The 12,517-nt window shown below is 33.3% G+C and overlaps 1 pseudogene; it reads left to right on the top strand.

The window, feature by feature from the left end:
- The first annotated feature begins 4,601 nt into the window (after positions 1-4,601).
- On the top strand, positions 4,602-8,901 carry LOC117915083 (annotated as a pseudogene).
- The last annotated feature ends 3,616 nt before the right edge of the window (positions 8,902-12,517 follow it).

Below are 12,517 nucleotides of genomic sequence, written 5' to 3'. Positions count from 1 at the left end.
AAGGGTAAAAAATAAATCAATAGCTATTTTTTTATTTTTTGTGTCAAATGTTATTACATATTCCAATAACTATATAACGACTAGTTTAAAGGATGAATAAATAAATAACTCACTATTACTATTTTTCATATTAAATGTTTATAATACCACTCTCAACAACTATATAACTAGTTTTAATAATAAATAAGTAAATAACTCACCAATGATTTTCTATAAACACCAATTCATTTAAATTCTTTCTCACACAGTTATCTATTTTCTCTTTTCACATTCTTTATAATTCCCTCTAACCTCTCTTTCTACAATCCTCCAATTTTAAATTATCTACAAGTTCTTCAATTCTCTCTTTACATTATTCTTTCCAACTCTTCTTTGAATTAAAATTCTCTGTATCATCCATGCCCCACATTCTTGCCTTGCGTCATCCATGCACCACCATGTCTAAGTTGACCTTTGTTACCGCAACACCATGCCATGTCTAAATCTTTGAACTTGGTGCACTAACAAGCTATTGTGCCCATAGCAAGTCATCTCCATGCATAAGGTATTGCACCCTTATGCGATTGTTAGAAGGGATTCTAGCCTTGTGCCCTATGCCATTGTGACCATGGGTTGCATACCATCACATGTCATTGTGCTCATGTGTAGATACTAGTAAGGCTCATTTGTGTGCCCCTTGGTGTGGCCAAGCTCAAGCCATGTTGGCTTCCTTGAGTTATGTCACCCACCTCTCCCCCTTTAAAGAGCATTTTAGGACATTTCCAAAGTGTACGAAGGGGACGTTAGGGGTGCTTGAGGAGGTATAATGATTATTCATTAAATATGAAAAATCCAAAAGAAAAAAAAATCAAATTCCCTTTTAAAGCTTCCTCTTCAAGGGAAAAATATTAGCATCCCAAAATTCAACACATGAATTTTGGCCTCGTCAAACTGTGCCACATGATGAGTTGCAAACAACATCATACTGTGTCTTGAGTGGTATTGTGTTGTGTCTCTTGCTGGATGGTGTGCTACAACATATTGAGTCACGTATTGTGACATGTCATAACATGTTGTGTGACATGTTGTTTGATAGCTATAACATGCTAAGTTGTGTGTTGCTTGCCGTGTTGCACCATCATCACCACCAAACTCACTCATGACTCATTTGTAAGTCTCAGTTTTTACCTTGCCTCTATCCTAAGCAAGGATGAAAATATCGGTAATAATGGATATATTGGTATTTCGATTTTATGGATATATCGGAGATATATCGGCGGATATTTTGGAAAAAAAATATTGGTAAGCTTAAAATTGTTAAAAGCTCATGAAAATGTAAGGAAAACTTCATAATAATATAATTAGAAGTATAATAGACATTTCAAAGTTATTTTATTGAAAATTTTGATATATGTATAACATGATTTATCATATTTGATAATAATATCGTATGCATCGATAAAAATATGAATTTTATAAGTGTACATTTATTATTAAATTACATTTAATATTATGATATTTAATTATAATATATCTAATTTAAAAATATATATATTAATATTAAAATATGATTCATTTAATTCAATTGTATTAAACAATATAAAATAAATTATGATATATATATATATATATATATATATATAATTTTTTAATATTTAATTAATTATTAATGATATTAAAAACATTATGAAGAAAATTATATAATTTTTATATTTTTGGTAATTAATTAAAAGAAAATTTTGCATTTTATTATAAAATAAATATAATTAATTTGATCTTTAAAATATTCTTTTAATATTTTCTTTATATAATGAGTTTAAGTATATATAAGTTTAGTGCATATCATATAATTAGAATAAATTAGCCCAGATGGCAAATGAAGTGAATTCCAAACCTTTTGTATGGGGTTCAAGTCCCCTCGAAAGCAAAAGGGGAGGCTAGCACATTGACTTCATGTAGCGATACCTTCGATTTTCCTCCTTGATTCCAAGGCCCTCATGGGTGCCCTTGGCGCGCTATATTATTTGAGTCAAAAAGGCTAAAAATAGACCACTTGATAACATTATTCATATACATGCACACATGTCAAAAAAATAATTTCAATCAATTGCAAAAACAAATGAAATTTTATAAAATTCAGAACTAAATTTATGGTGTATGAAACCATCATTTACTTTTAATCATAGATTTCCAAAAAGAATAAGCTAAAAGTGAAATTTAAGGCAATGCCAATTAATTAATCAATTGTCCCATACTTCCATATGAAGTATTGATAATTAAAACAATGAATGTGGATCACAAACATGACATGGTAGATGAAAATCCACACATTAATTCTGGTTTAAATATGATATTTTGTCTTCATTTCAAAAGAAATATAATCCTTAGCTTAGGACACAATGATGTTTCATAAAATTATATCCATTGGACTAAATCCCTTAGGAATTTTTTTTTTGGGTATTTGTGGTTCAGACATGATATTAGATGCCAACCCATTAAAGATAGTTTGGATATTGTGTAGGTCGAATATCCTTCCGTCCAAATTTTATATCAATCGCTGAATTTTGGGCTTGCTTTTATATTATTTATATTCTTTGGACCCAATTCATGCCCGGCTTAAGCTCAATTCTCCCAATAATTTTTTTATTAACAACATTTGGTTAAATTTAGTATGAGCCTGGCCCCAACTCCGAATCTGGATGGCCCAGAGTCGGATCGGCCGGCCTGGCGAGCACCATAGTCTAGAATGAAGAAAATATCGCGATATTTCGGCGATAAGCCCCTTTGACATCTCTTCATCTGCAAAGAATTCTCGATGTGAAAACACAGAGACAAAGGGCTGATCTTTGAATAGGAAAAAGAGTGGATCTGCAGGGTCCCAAATGAATTGGCTTATTCGAAAAAAGCCTTGTTCTTTGGAAGATCTATCTCGTGTCTGGTACTGCATGGTTCCACTCTGCAAGAACTCCGAATCATTCTCTTGAAGCTCATCCTCTTCATCATAAATGATCCGCTTGCCCCGAAAAGACCTGGCCCAATAGGGAAATCCCAATTCATTGGTCCTTTCGTTCTTGCAGAGTGGAACCATGCAGTACCAGACACGAGATAGATCTTCCAAAGAACAAGGCTTTTTTCGAATAAGCCAATTCATTTGGGACCCTGCAGATCCACTCTTTTTCCTATTCAAAGATCAGCCCTTTGTCTCTGTGTTTTCACATCGAGAATTCTTTGCAGATGAAGAGATGTCAAAGGGGCTTCTTACTTCCCAAACAGATCCTCCTACATCTATATATAAACGCTGGTTTATCAAGAATACGCAAGAAAAGCACTTCGAATTGTTGATTCATCGCCAGAGATGGCTTAGAACCAATAGTTCATTATCTAATGGATCTTTCCGTTCTAATACTCCATCCGAGAGTTATCAGTATTTATCAAATCTGTTCCTATCTAACGCAAGGCTATTGGATCAAATGACAAAGACATTGTTGAGAAAAAGATGGCTTTTCCCGGATGAAATGAAAATTGGATTCATGTAACAGGAGAAAGATTTCCCATTCCTTAGCCGGAAAGATATGTGGCCATGAAATAGGGATTAAGTGGAACAGAATTGACTGTGTGGTAGAGTCGTGGAAACACTTGTTTCTTCCATATTTTGGACCTTAGCTCCATGGAACAATATGCTACTGCTGAAACATGGAAGAATTGAAATCTTAGATCAAAACACTATGTATGGATGGTATAAACTGCCTAAACAAGAATTCTTGAACAGCGAACAACCAGAGCCTATTACTCACTACATCAAAAAATTTTCATTGAAATATCGTATTGCTGCCGAGAGGATTTGAACCCCAAACCAAAAGGTTTGGGGTTCACCCACATACCACCTGGGCTAATTGCCCTTTGTTAAATAATATGCAACCCATATATATATACTCAAACTCATTATATAAAGAAAATATAAAAATATTTTAAAGAGCAAATTAATTATAATTATTTTGTAATTAAATGCAGAGTCTTTTAATTAATTACCAAAAATATAAAAATTATATAATTTTCTTCATAATGTTTTTAATATCATTAATAATTAATTAAATATTAAAAAATTATATATATATCATTATTTATTTTATATTGTTTAATACAATTGAATTAAATGGATCATATTTTAATACTAATATATATTTTAAAATTAGACATGTTATAATCAAATATCATAATATTATGTATAATTTAATAATAAATGTATACTTATAAAATTCATATTTTTATCGATACATACGATATTATTATCAAATATGATAAATCATGTTATACATATATCAAAATTTTCAATAAAATAACTTTAAAATGTCTATTATACTTCTAATTATATTATTATGAAGTTTTTCTTGCATTTCCATGAGTTTTTAACAATTTTAAGCCTACCAATAATATCCACCGATATATCTTCGATATATTCAAAAATATCTCCGATATATCCGTAAAATCGAATTACCGATATATCCATGATTACCGATATTTTCATCCTTGATCTCACCAACGACCGCTGACCGTCACCTGTCGGTCGAATTATCCGAAATGATAATTATAACCCAACATCTTGTTGGACACGGTTTCCCTCTCCGCTGATAAATACTAGGAAGTAGCAACCATTTTGGCAGAGAGTAGGAGAGTGTTAAGGGAAGATGGGTAGTGTAAGGAGGATGAAGCTGGGCTTACAGGGCCTCGAGGTTTCAGCTCAGGGACTTGGGTGCATGGGCATGTCCGCCTTCTATGGCCCTCCCAAGCCGGAAGAAGACATGATCGCTCTCATTCACCATGCCGTCAACAGCGGCATCACCTTGCTCGACACCTCCGACATCTACGGCCCCTTCACTAATGAAATCCTTCTCGGCAAGGTCCTTCAATTCTCTCCCTGCATTTCAATACTTATTTTCATCCACTGTTACCCATTTGATTGCTTTAAGGTTTTCGGTTTTGGGGTGGGTTGGGTGTCGGGCAGGCTCTCAAAGGAGGAGTGAGGGAGAAAGTTGAATTGGCTTCCAAATTCGGGATTATATATGCGGACGGGAAGCGGGATGTGCGCGGCGACCCGGCGTACGTGAGGGCGGCGTGCGAGGCGAGCTTGAAGAGGCTGGAGGTTGATTGTATTGATCTCTATTACCAGCATCGCATCGACACTCGCGTGCCCATTGAAGTCACGGTTTGTGCCCCTTTTCGCCCTTTTCTTCAGCCATTTTTTGGGTATTCCTTAGATTGATCTTGCCTGGTTGATTCAGTCCTGTATTTGGGGATTCCAGTTACTTTCCCAAATTTAGGAGTTGATTGGTGAATTTTTGTATAATTTGAGGGAAATGCTGTATCTTGTTAAAATTATTGGTTCACTGTACAGTTTGATTCTGTTTCTGTGTCTTTCAAATTCTTAGACCTTTCCCTTCCAATTCTTTGATGTCTGCCTTGTGGAAAAATTTTCAACTCCCTTTGAAAATTTTGATTAATCTGGAAACTGGGTATTGTTTTACTAGCCATTTCAGTCATGTCATAGAACATCAAAGATGTATTGCATTATTTCATGGATCTTCTAATTTCTAACTATTAGATGCAAGATTGGTCTGTGAACCTCTTAAAAATGTGTTTGGAACAAGGATGGTGAGTAATAAATCGCTATCTCTTAGGCTTCCAACTAGTACTTTGTTTCTGTAACTCTATGCTTAAAGGCAAAGCCCTGGTACTGCAAATTGGGTTGCTCCAATAGGAACTCCTTCATCTCTTCCATTTTTCAAGTTTCTTTTAGATGAAGGAACCGCTGTTAACAAGATCTTCACCACTTACCTTGTCTTTTTGTTCATTTAAGATGTTAGAGGTAGTCATGAAGTCATTAGACCTAGGATTCATCTTGTATTGGGAAAACCTACATGAGATAGGTGCTATCATTGACTACTTACAAAATAGTGTTAGACAGGACTATGCCATTAATTTAGAGGGTTAGGCTTTTCCATTGGAACAGGCATCAGTCATTTTAAAAGTATTGTATATTATCAGTGTTACTCATTAATCATTCAGAGAACCCTGGCCTTCTGTAAATCATCCAGTCGGAATTTCTTCTCAAAATTGTTACATTTATCCACTTTGTGTACAAATGTGAGTCAAATTTCCCCATTGAAATGCTAAATTATTTGACCCCTATTTGGTTCTGTTTCTTAATCCCATCATCATCCTCTTGTTAGACCATAAACAGCCAAAAATTTTGTGTTTAAGGATACTTGTGTCTGCAACTTGGTTTGATTGCTCTAACAAAAGGCTATAGTAGTGTATGATGATTATCTTGCACATTTTTCTAGTTATTTTTATATGAATTTCTCTGTTTTTACAACATGCTTTTTATTTTTTAATTTTTATATATATATATATATATGATTGTCCTAGTCCTGTCATTCACATGTTCTTAAGATAGGAGAACTCAAGAAACTAGTTGAAGAGGGTAAAATAAAGTACATAGGTCTGTCTGAGGCCTCTGCTTCAACAATCAGAAGAGCACATGCAGTTCATCCCATAACAGCTGTGCAGTTGGAGTGGTCCTTGTGAACAAGAGATGTAGAGGAAGAGATAGTCCCTACTTGCAGGTGAGGCATTTCTGAGATGAAAACGCCGCTTGAGGAGCATTTGAAACTTTAATTTACAACTAATCCTTCTTTTTTGCTCAGAGAACTTGGCATTGGGATCGTTGCATATAGCCCTCTAGGACGTGGATTCTTTTCTTCAGGGACCAAGTTGGTTGAGAACTTGTCAAACAATGACTTCAGAAAGGTTTGTATACATACCACATGCATTTTAATTTTCATAATATAGATTACATTACATCACACTTTATATATTTTGAGCATCATTGATAAGTGTTGTGAATTTGATTGCCTTACAAGTCCATCTACAGGTTTGGACAAGATAAGCCTTATCAGGTTGAAAGTGTGGTTTAGGCACGTTTATGGATCAAATTTTTTCTGCCGTTGATTTATTATGTTTTCCACCAATGCCCTTGAGACAGTTGCACTAAATAGTACTGTCACTTGTGTTGGGTCTCAAACCTTCTCTAATTCATTCAGAAACTGCTATTTCTTATTTCTTGCTTCTTTTGATTATGGTGTTATAGAGGACTGTTGAACAAGGTAACGTTGTTTCAATTGGAGCGTCTAAAGTTTAAATGGAGTCATATTGTTAAAAATTGTAAAAAGGAGTTTTTTCCTTTAATTTGTAGAGCCAACAAGAGAAAGGAAATGAATTTCATTTCATTTCCCCTTATTTTAACTCCTCTTCGTTCATTGCCTTACTGTGAATGGAGAATAAGCTTATAGGGCATTCGGAAGCCAGCAACTTTGCCCTTTAATTTAAAATCTGATTGTTGATTAGGTTTTATCTGTAAATGCATATCTAGTCTATCTCTTTGATAGTGTGCTTTCCTGGCCTCGTGCCATTTTAACTTTGAGGCCAGAAATATATACAACCAGTTGGTTAAAAAAGGTCCTTTTATTTCTTATTTGGCCATGACAAACTTTGTGGTGATTTGATGTTTGAAGTTCCACAAGACAAAGCACCTTCAGCCGCAGCAGCATTTCTTGTTTGTTTCCATTTTTGTTAGAGCTGGTCCGACAAACTATGCTGGCCTATATGGCCTATGTTTTCTGGAGAAACAAGTCCCAGAACGTATTGTTTTCTTTATAAACTCTGTGACCCAGAGGTGGTATAGTTTATAGTTCACCTAAAATGTACAGAAAGATTATAAATGAAAGAAAATTAGTGAGCATCACTATCTACCAGAATACCATATCTCTTTTTCTTATGCAGCCCTTATATTTCTACTCTATTTTTTCTTTATTTTAATTGAATATTTTAGTTCAAATGACTGGATATCTTTTCTCTGAGGCTCATTGTATCAGGGAAAGCCCAATTCAGGAGATGAGTTTTGACCACTGATAATGCAATGTATTCAGAACAATAGCTGATTTGGTTATTTATTTTTATTTGTTGGGAGGCCATTTCTTGAGAAAGAAGCTGGTTTATTTGGATAATTCACGTTATGAAAATACCTCAATACCCTAACATAGTGTCATGATATTCACAATGGCGCTTGATTTAGTTAACATCAACATTGTCCAAGATCTTATAGTCTGTTCAAACTTCAAACAACAGGGCTTGATTCTATATTATGGCTAGGAACCTGTTTAATTGTATTATCAACTAATGTTAAAAGTGCATGTATCATCTTTAACTCTGAATGATGTTATGCAATTATGTCCTCTTTTATGTCGGGTTTTCAATTTTGTTACTGAAATGTGTGTTTCATATTGCAGAGCCTACCAAGGTTCCAGCCAGACAATCTTGGGCATAATAAAATCCTTTATGAGAGGGTTAGTGAAATTGCGACAAGGAAGGGATGCACTCCATCACAGCTAGCACTGGCCTGGGTCCATCACCAGGGCAATGATGTGTGTCCCATACCGGGAACTACCAAGATTGAAAACCTCAAACAAAACATTGGGGCTTTGTCAGTGAAACTAACTCCAGAAGAAATGGCTGAACTAGAATCCATTGCTTCAGCCGATGGTGTTAAGGGTGACAGATATGAGAGCACTGTATTTACCTGGAAGACAGCAGACACTCCACCCTTTGATTCCTGGAAAGCTTGAAAGAGGCATGATCCTTGCAGACTTGCAGTACAATTAAAGTTAAAGTAACTCCTTATTGCCTCGGAAACTCTATGTATTTGCATTTTTTTTTTTTTTGGAGTGTTGAGAAACTATGGAGTTCATAGAGGTTACCGCATCATAGACAGTGTTTTGTGTGAGGCAGTGTGTTTTTATGATTTTCTGAGGATCAGAATACTAAAGTTTTAATAAAAAGGAGTTGAATAAATTAGGAGCTTGGGCATTGCAGGAGTTTAAAATTACATTACCAGTCCTGAAGTACCAAGAACACAAAACAACATTAAGAGTGCATTTGATATTGATTTCAGAAAATGTTTCTAGACTTTTTAACATTTAAATGATAAAATTTTTTAAGTATTAGAAACACTTTTTGAAATCACTACAAAATGGACTTTAAATCTTATTTTCAGACGGGTCATTGACAGCTTGTAGATGCTACCATGTGTCATCATATGGACATACTTATTTACATAATAGTTACTATATTTATCAATAAATTACTTCTACTTGCTCTTTTTAAAAATAAAAATAGAAAGTCTGTCCATTGGAGTGCTAAGTTACCAATTACCCAATCCTTCATAATTGCGAGAAAAAAAAGTTAGTTTTTACATATTCATGTAAAAATAATTATAAAATAAGAATCTTTTAAAAATAATTCAAGTTTTATTTGTTTATTAGTGAGAATAGTACTTAAGATGGTCGGAGGTACTATATTTGATAAAAAAGTATATAAAATATTAATTATTTTTAGATAGTTATTTAGAATTTGTATTTTATAAACTTGAGTTTTATTTTATCATTTTTTTTTTCATGAGCGTATAAAAACACATTTTTTCCTTACAACTTTATTTTTTCTCTACAATCTAGGTGCCTAACATGAAGAGAAATTAATTTTTTATTGAGAGACATGTCCCACAATAATAACTATCATTACAAAGTGAATTTTGGCCTCGAATCTTTGACCTAGTCCAATTCGATCTTTGCAAATGGCTCCCATCAAGAACTTCATATCCCTTTCTTAATACAAAGTGTTGAATTAAATTATTTCCTTATATTTAGCTTCACTATAAAACATGGTTTTAAAAAGCAGATCGGACTGGCCGGTCCGACCAATTGGACCGCCGACCGGTCATCGTTCCGGTTCGGTTCGATCATTAGATCGGATGGAGACCGAACCGGGATTGGACCGCTTGAACTGGCGGTCCAACCGGTGAACCGGACGAACCGGCTGGTTCTGAGGGAAAAAACCGGTTCAAATTATTTTAATTTTTTTTTTGGTTTTCCAAATGCTCATTTTCAATCTCCATATTCCAACTTCCAAAATAAATGAAGACATGAATTTTATATTTATTAGTATGCAAAAATCTTCATGAATATTCAAACATCGACATGTTATGTTTTTATTTTGAGTAATTATATTAAGTGTTGTGGACCTATGGTTGACATTTGTATTATTTGTTATGGACAATGTGTTAAGTTAACAACTCTTTGATAATTTGGTTATTATAGGATAGTAATGGTTTGATTATTTGATAAATATTGAGTTTATTGACATTATGAATGTATAACATCTTATATTGTGTTATAAATATCATATATGATAATTGATGACTTCTACAAGTAAAAAATTTTGTGACAAAACTTAAGTTACTCAATAAACAAAGTAGATGCTGTCAAAATTTACATAGAATTTATCAATTTTTTAATTTTTTATATTATATAAAATAATAAAATATATATTTATGACGTCACCGGTTAGATAGCGGTTCGACCAGCGGTCCGACCAGTGAACCGTGAACCGGTAACTTTTTCGGTTTAATGACCGGTCCGGTTTTTAAAACATTGCTATAAAATAATATAAAAGAAAAAAAAAAGAGAAATATGTTTGAAATTAACGAAGTTAGGAAAATTAGGTATGTGGTTATATGATTGAAAACTGAGAAAGAAAAAGGACATGTGGCAACACAAAGAAAAGACAGCACATTGGCTGTTGATGAAGACTAGTGTGGGTTAGTCATGGGTCATCAATGAGAAATTGTTCCCATCTTTTCTTCAAATAAATGAGTGGTCCTCCCATCTATTTCCTTCAAATAAGTGGGTTGTCCTCCCTAGAGTATCTACTTCTTAATAAACTCTAGGGTAAGTTTTATCACCTAAATTTTTTTTGTCTACTTCAGATTAGTATGAGAAGTTTGATTAATGTAATAAGGTTAAGCTTATTTTCATTAAAAAATAGATCATAAGGAGTTATTCTTTTAGAATCGCTAGTTGTACACTAGTTCTTTGTTCTACTCAACCTTTAGTATATTGTAGTATTAATGGAGAGGCAAATGTGTTATCCTAACTAGTATAAAACCTTTAACATCATTGCAATTAATAATGGAGGCCAATTGTACGAGTCTTTAATTGAAGAACTGACAAAATGGGTTACTACTCCAACATTTTGTATGTCGTCAATGAGGCATTATTCCATTGTCTTTGTATTGTCATGATATGACAATGAAGCTAGTGATTTTTATGTTCACATTTCACTAAAAACAAATGGAATAGTGGCATTTGAAACCATTGTTCTAACATACAAGGTGTTACCGTGTTATCAATGAGATATTATGTCAACCTCTTAGTGCCATCAAGGCCTAATCAATGGAGGTAGTAAGTTTTGCTCTAATATTTCACTATAAGTGGGAGACTAATAGAAAAAGCGTTGTTCTAGCATATAGTGTGTTATCAATAAAGAATTATTTCATCATCACTATCAGGCCAATGGAGCTGATAGTTTTGTTCTAGTATTATACTAATTAGGAAACTAACAATAGAGGCTATTGTTATTGTATCTAGCATGGCATCATAGATACCACCAATAAGGCATTATTCAAAGTGTATACGCTAGTATTGTTATGGTTTGATCCACAGAACAAGTGACTTGGACTGTATTAAATGACCTAAACTTAATACAGGCTCAAGTTTCTTAAGTCCACTAGAAGTCTATATAAATTCCCCTTAGGGTTTAGGGCTTCAATTTTGTCTTCCTATGCACTCTAGAGAGAGGAAAGTCCTAGCCACCACCTCTCTGAGAGACTTTCACCATCTCCAATGCTTAAATTCAAGAAGAAAGAGAGCCATTGGGTGGAAGAATTTTGGGTTTGTGAGATTTATAATCATAAACCTTTGTTGTAATTAAAATACTAAACCCTAAATATTTGATAACTTTGGCCAAGAAAAACCAAAGATAGATTTGCCATGAGTTTATAGTATTTTGAATCATTGTCCTTTAGGATCAACTTAATGTGTAGAAAGATTAATTATTTTCTAATATTAATGATACCTTAATTTAAATAAAGAAGGATAAAATGTGGACAAAATTTTCTTAACATATTTAATGAAATAAATCAAACAAAGAAAAATGTTATGAAGAGTTTCTTGATGCAGTGTCAAATCCTTAAAGAGAGAGCAAATAAAATCTAGGGTTTAAGATCAAAATCAATCACAATCAAATTGAATCCTACACCTAATATTGCATGCAAAACTTAGATGTTTTTTTTAAAGCATAGATTTCTTAAATCAATTAAATATGCTTTTGATTTCCAGTTTTATTCCATCAAAAGCCTATATTCATCTTATAGATTTGACCCTTAGATTCGTTAATAGTAAGATTAAATTATAGTAACTTGATTGAGGCCTTTCTAAAAATCATTGGTATCATAGTAAGAATCCTCTTTACCTTATCTAGGGTAAACTTATAATATAAATGATTTATTCCTATCAATTCAAACTTTATTTTTTATTTTATTTTATTTTTTGTAATTAATCTTTCTTTTTTTTATATGCTCGTCGGTAAG

This window comes from Vitis riparia, chromosome 5 (assembly GCF_004353265.1).
Source record: "Vitis riparia cultivar Riparia Gloire de Montpellier isolate 1030 chromosome 5, EGFV_Vit.rip_1.0, whole genome shotgun sequence".
NCBI classification, from domain to species: domain Eukaryota; kingdom Viridiplantae; phylum Streptophyta; class Magnoliopsida; order Vitales; family Vitaceae; genus Vitis; species Vitis riparia.
Note: the sequence above shows the minus strand (reverse complement) of the source record. Positions and strands in the feature narration are given on the sequence as shown.